Here is a 6,054-nt window from a genome sequence, read left to right on the forward strand (position 1 = left end):
GGGCACGGTGGCTCACGCCTGTAATCCCAGCACTTTGGGAGGCTGAGGCGGATGGATCACGAGGTCAAGAGATCGAGACCATCCTGGTCAACATGGTGAAACCCCGTCTCTAGTAAAAAAATACAAAAAATCAGCTGGGCATGGTGGCGCGTGCCTGTAATCCCAGCTACTCAGGAGGCTGAGGCAGGAGAGTTGCCTGCACCCAGGAGGCGGAGGTCGAGGTGAGCGGACATCGCGCCACTGCACTCCAGCCTGGGTAACAAGAGCGAAACTCCGTCTCAAAAAATAAAAAAAAAAAGGAGTGTGGGAATCTGACTTTCCTTTCAAGGATCCCTCCCGCTTTTTCACCCTACATTTAATTCTGCCTTCCCCCAGGCCTCTTCTTCTTATGGGGCTCTTCCGCCTCTATGTGTCCACCTACTAACTAGACAGGCACTTGTGCCTTCACCTTCCTTATCCCTAGAATTCAATTTGCTAGTGGTAATGAACAACTGCCTGCCCTCCTAATGACACCTACTGGACAAGAAAGAGCCATCCAGCTAATTCCATTACCCATGGGAATTGGGCTTGCAGCCTACACTGTAGGCCTTGGAACTGGCACAGCGGGGGTCACCACCTTGTCCCAACATTCCCGTCTGTCTGTCTACTGATTTTTCTGCCAGCATTACAGACACATATGATGTCTTATCTGTCCTTCAAGGTCAAATTGACTCTTCAGCTGTAGTTGTCCTTCAAAACCGCCATGGCCTCGACTTACTGCAGAAAAGAGAGGACTCTGTGTATTTCTTTTTTTCCTTTTCTTTTTTCAAGATGGAGTTTTGCTCTTTTGCTCAGGCTGGAGTGCAATGGTGCGATCTTGGCTGACTGCAACCTCCACCTCCCAGTTCAAGCAATTCTCTGCCTCAGTCTCCCAAGTACCTGGGACTACAGGTGCACACCACCACCTGGCTAATTTTTTTGTATTTTAGTAGAGATGGGGTTTCACTGTGTTGCCCAGGCTGGTCTCAAACTCCTGAGCTCAGGCAATCCGCACATCTCGGCCTCCCAAAGTGCTAGGATTACAGTTATGAGCCACTGTGCCCGGCCGAGTCTGCATATTTCTAAATGAGAAATGCTGCTTTTACTTAAACCAGTCTGGCCTGCTTTATGATAATATCAGGAGACTCAAAGACAGGGCCCAAAAATGTGCTAACCAGGCAAATAACTGTGCCAAATCCACTTGGCCGTTTTCTAGCTGGATGTGATGGCTCTCTGCAATCCTTACTCCCTGATATCCATCGCCTTTCTCCTCTTATTTGGACCTTGCATTTTCTGATTAGTCTCTTAATTCCTACAAAACCATATCCAGGCCATCACTAATCACTCTATATGGCAAATGCTACTTTTAACCACCCCACAATACCACACCTTGTCCCAGAACCTCTCGGCCGCTTAAGACAGGACACCTTGCCAACCTTCTCGATTCATTTGCCTGTCTTATCCCCAGCGCTATTTCATAGGCTTTACCCTTCTAGCGTCAACAGAAACACCACCCATCACTCAAGAATTCCAGGCAATGCTTCGCTAATGTCAAGATGCAGCGTGAAACCTCTCCGACACCTGCGCAGATTCCTTTATGTCCAAGTCTTCTGGGACCAACCCCCTCCTACATTGGCCCAAGGCACCTTAAAGCTGTTATGCTTAAAGGCTATTTTTTTTTTATTATTGCATTTTAGGTTTTGGGGTACATGTGAAGAACATGCAAGATTGTTGCATAGGTACACACATGGCAGCGTGATTTGCTGCCTTCCTCCCCATCACCTATATCTGGCATTTCTCCCCATGCTATCTCTCCCTAACTCCCCACCCCTGCTTAAAGGCTATTTTTAGAGAATTCATCCTATTAGGACAATTTCAGGCTCAAAAATATGCTAATTGGCACTTTGCTAAACACACAAAAAGGTGCCCTAAGCCAAACACTTAACTAAACACTTACAAAACTACCAAAATCATAGACTTTTCTCTTGGTTGTCCACGTAGCCCCTGTCACGATTGAAGAGGCCTTGAGAAACACTGCCCCTTTGCCCTTCTCTAATTTTTTTCTTTATACATATATAAGAAGATGGGAATGCCAGGCCTCCAAGTCCAAGCCTGGCCATTACAGCCTTGGTGACCCGCACGCACACCTCTGGAGGTCTCCAGGAGCCACAAAGCCTGAAGTAACAGGGTGGCCACAAAGAGAAGTGAAACAACTAGTTCCTGCTTCAACTGCTCTCACCCTGCAAAGTTCAACCCTTGTTCCTGCTCGCTTTTCGAAACTTCCCCCCCTAGACATTAGGTTTTTCAAGACTCCCACCCCTATAACTCTGTAATTTACCACATCCACCTCTCTGCTTGCAACCAACAACCCTCACCCTTATGATCATGCCTGTTTGTAATAGATGACCCCTACCCTTGTGAGCATGCATACCGTGACGCCCTTCCCCTCCCTAAAATAAATTACCACCATTTTTTTTTCTTTTTTTAAGACGGGGTTTCACCGTGTTGGTCAGGCTGGTCTTGAACTCTCTACCTCAGGTGATCCGCCCGCCTTGGCCTCCAAAGTGTTTGCATTACAGGCGTGAGCCACCACACCCGGCCAAATTACCATCTTTAACTGACCATTTGCCCCAGACTATATAACCAGTCCCCTAGGCCAGGCGTGGTGGCGCATGCCAGTAATCCCAGCACTTTGGGAGGCTGAGGCGGGTGGATCATGAGCAAGACCAGCCTGACCAACATTGTGAAACCCCATCTCTACTAAAAATACAAAAAATTGCTGGGCATCGTTGCGGGTGCCTGTAATCTCAACTACTCAGGAGGCTGAGGAGGAGAATGGCTCGAACCTGGGAGGTGAAGGCTGCAGTGAGCCGAGATGGCGCCACTGCACACTAGACTGGGCCAGAGAGCAAGACTCCCTCCTCTAAACAAAACAAAAAAACAGCCCCCCTTTCCTACTCCCCTGGCCTAGCTTCTTTCCCAAACTTGGCCCGCATGCACCCAAGCGCGAAATAAAACGTCCTCATGGCCCACACAAAGCCTGCCTAGTGGTCTCTGGACCAAAACCACGCGATAGGAAGTGTATGCACCGCCCCATGGCAGAAAGACCCGGGACGGGACCAGCCTTGGGGAAACTTTCCACCTAAAAGGAAGTGACCCCCGGAGTCTCACGGGGACGTCTCAATTTGCTCTGAGTGAAGAAAGATGATCGAGAACTTCCAGGTCTGTGGGGACCCCACGTCCCAGGCACTGAAGCGCCGGGGACCTGGGAATCGCAGACTTCATACAAGACAGAGCAAACTCACGCGCCGCGGTGTGCTCGTCACTCCACGCGATCCGCTTCTGGTTTTGCGGGAATCTGCGCGCGCAGGACAGAAGCCAAGCCTGGGCGGGACCTGCAGGGAGGTGGGCAGGGCCTGGGAGAGGTAGGGGCGGGGCGCGAGGCGGAGACACCTTGCCCTTTTGAAGCGGCAGAGGGCGGGGCGGGGCGGGGCGGGGCAGGGCGGGACCTGGGTGTCTCACAGCCTGGCTCCCTGCGCCTCTGTTTATCGGGGTTTGGAGGCGAGACTGGCCAGGAAGGCTGAGGCAAGTGTCAAAAGCCCTGGAATTGTCCGGAACGGGGATGCAAACTTGAATGTGAAATGCAAAGCCCTGCCTGGGAGGAATGTATGCTTTCACGCTGACTCACAGAACAGAATAGAAATTTTCTCCCTTTCTATTCATTTACACAGGAGGGAGGGTCCACCCAGTGCTCAGATTCAGAGACTTCCTTAGGGCCACCGCCTGGGATGCGGGAAGGAGTGCTCTGGCCAGGGAGGAGTGAGGTCACCGCCTGATGCTTAAACGCAGCAGGAATGCAAGCGCAGGGGTGGGAGTCTGAGGTCCCAGCTGCTCATGAAGCAGCTGCAGGAGGATCGCTGAGCCTGAAGATCCAGGTCAGCCTGGAAGACAAAGTAACACCTCCTCCTGCAGGGATCCCTTCCTGCTCGTTCTCTCTCTCTCTCACTTTTTTTTTTTTTTTCAACTCACTGCCTTTGTTTTATTGCTAAGCACTTCAGATAAACACAGCGCCCACCTTACCACTAGGCCCTCCGGACTGAGGTTTACTTAGTTTCAAAATTTGCAGCCGGCTCACGATGAAACCTGCAAGGAGCTGTGGGTCTGAGATTCAGGAAATAACGTTTAAACGCTCAGTGACAAAGTGGAGCGTAGGCCAGGGCTGGACGCCCAGGGACCTGGCCGGCCTGCAGCGTTCGGCCCGCCCTCAAAGATACGTTCGCAGCCCAGTTCTTCCTTAGTGAGTAGCACATGGTGTAATCAAACACACAATCACACCGCCTCGCACTCGACCCCAAAAAGTCTCTTTCACTTTTTTTTTTTTTTTTTTTTGGGACAGAGTTTCGCTCTTGTTACCGAGGCTGGAGTGCAATGGCCCAATCTCGGCTCACCGCAACCTCCGCCTCCTGGGTTCAGGCAATTCTCCTGCCTCAGCCTCCTGAGTAGCTGGGATTACAGGCATGAGCCACCATGCCCAGCTAATTTTTTGTATTTTTAGTAGAGACGGGGTTTCACCATGTTGACCAGGATGGTCTCGATCTCTTGACCTCGTGATCCACCCACCTCGGCCTCCCAAAGTGCTGGGATTACAGGCATGAGCCACCGCGCCCGGCCTCTTTCACTTTTAATATGAATTTTCACTCCGAGGCTGAAGTGCAGTGGCCCGATCTCTTCGGATCGCTGGAACCGCCGCCTGCCAGAAGAAAGTGTTTCTCCTGAGTCAGCTCCTCCGAGTAGCTGGGATTACAGGCTCCCGCCACAACACCCGGCTAATTTTTGTACTTTTAGTAGAGACGGGGTTTCACCATGTTGGTCAGGATGAACTCGAACTCCTGACTTCAAGTGATCCACCCACGTGGGCCTCTCAAAGTGCTGGAATTACAGTGGTTTGCCACCGTGCCTGGTCCCAGAAATACTGTTTACTTCACTTTTTAAATGTTGAGAAAATATTATTGAAAACAAAACAAAACAAAATTTTCCCAAATGATAATTCATCTCAAGAGGATAATAGAGAAATAAAAACTATTTTATTAATAAATAAACCTGGCTGGGCACAGTGGCTCACACCTGTAATCCTAGCATTTTGGGAGGCTCAGGCTGGTGGATCACCTGAGGTCAGGAGTTGAGATCAGCCTGGCCAACCTGCTGAAACCACGTCTCTGCTAAAAATGCAAAAAAAACCCACTAGCTGGGTGCAGTGGTGGGCGCTTGTAATCCCAGCTACTCCAGAGGCTGAGGCAGAAGAATCACTTGACCCCGGGAGGCAGAGGTTGCAGTGAGCTGAGATTGTGCCTTTGCACTCCAGCCTGGGCAAAGGATTGAGATTCTGTCTCAAAAAATAAAAAACAAAATAAATAAATAAGCCTTAGACCAGAATGTGATGGGAAATAGAGGCAAATAGCTAAGAGGTTGAAAAGAGAGAAACTTCACTGTTCTACACAACCCATTAAGTACATGTTATCCAGATAAACACTAATCAGTCCTCAGGACTTGAGAACACCCTTGGTCACACATGTTCATCCTGGTTGTACTTGGTAACAGAGGTGACCATCTGTGTTAGCTCATTAGCTTCATCCACAGGGAGGGGGAAAACTTTAACCCATGTATTTTTGACAAGTGTGAGTTTCACAACATGGTGACAGGTGTCCTCTCTGGTGAGGCTCCTACAATCCTACAGAAACTGACGCCAGCAGTACATAATAGAATTTAAAATACATGATTAAGTGTAGAGTTTATGTGAACACTAAGCTTGAGGATAGCCACCTGGAAACATCAACTCCAAATGAATGGGATCAGCGTTCCAAAGTAGAGACATTAAGGTTTCACAGGCATAGGGAAAGACAGAGAAGCTTTAACAGAATCACCACACTTTCTATTATTCACCAGTGTATAGGTTGCAGCAACATGATTGGTGACAAATTGACACACTTTATTTTATGTTTTTTCTTTTTCTTTTTTTACTTTTTTTTTTTTTTTTTT

At 49.1% G+C, this 6,054-nt stretch overlaps 1 protein-coding gene and 1 pseudogene across 4 annotated transcripts in view; one reads left to right on the forward strand and one right to left on the reverse strand.

Annotated features, from left to right (window-relative positions):
* LOC108295645 overlaps positions 1–3,322 on the reverse strand; it is a 24,409-nt pseudogene extending 21,087 nt beyond the window's left edge. The window contains exon 1 of the transcript XR_005198226.1: positions 3,306–3,322. The product of XR_005198226.1 is annotated as a zinc finger protein 888-like (transcript). The remainder of the gene's footprint in view (positions 1–3,305) is intronic.
* The window catches only part of LOC119469431 (zinc finger protein 160-like), a 609,418-nt gene that overhangs the window by 210,322 nt on the left and 393,042 nt on the right, over positions 1–6,054 (forward strand). The window lies entirely within an intron of this gene.

Source organism: Cebus imitator, unplaced genomic scaffold, assembly GCF_001604975.1.
Source record: "Cebus imitator isolate Cc_AM_T3 unplaced genomic scaffold, Cebus_imitator-1.0 Scaffold654, whole genome shotgun sequence".
NCBI classification, from domain to species: domain Eukaryota; kingdom Metazoa; phylum Chordata; class Mammalia; order Primates; family Cebidae; genus Cebus; species Cebus imitator.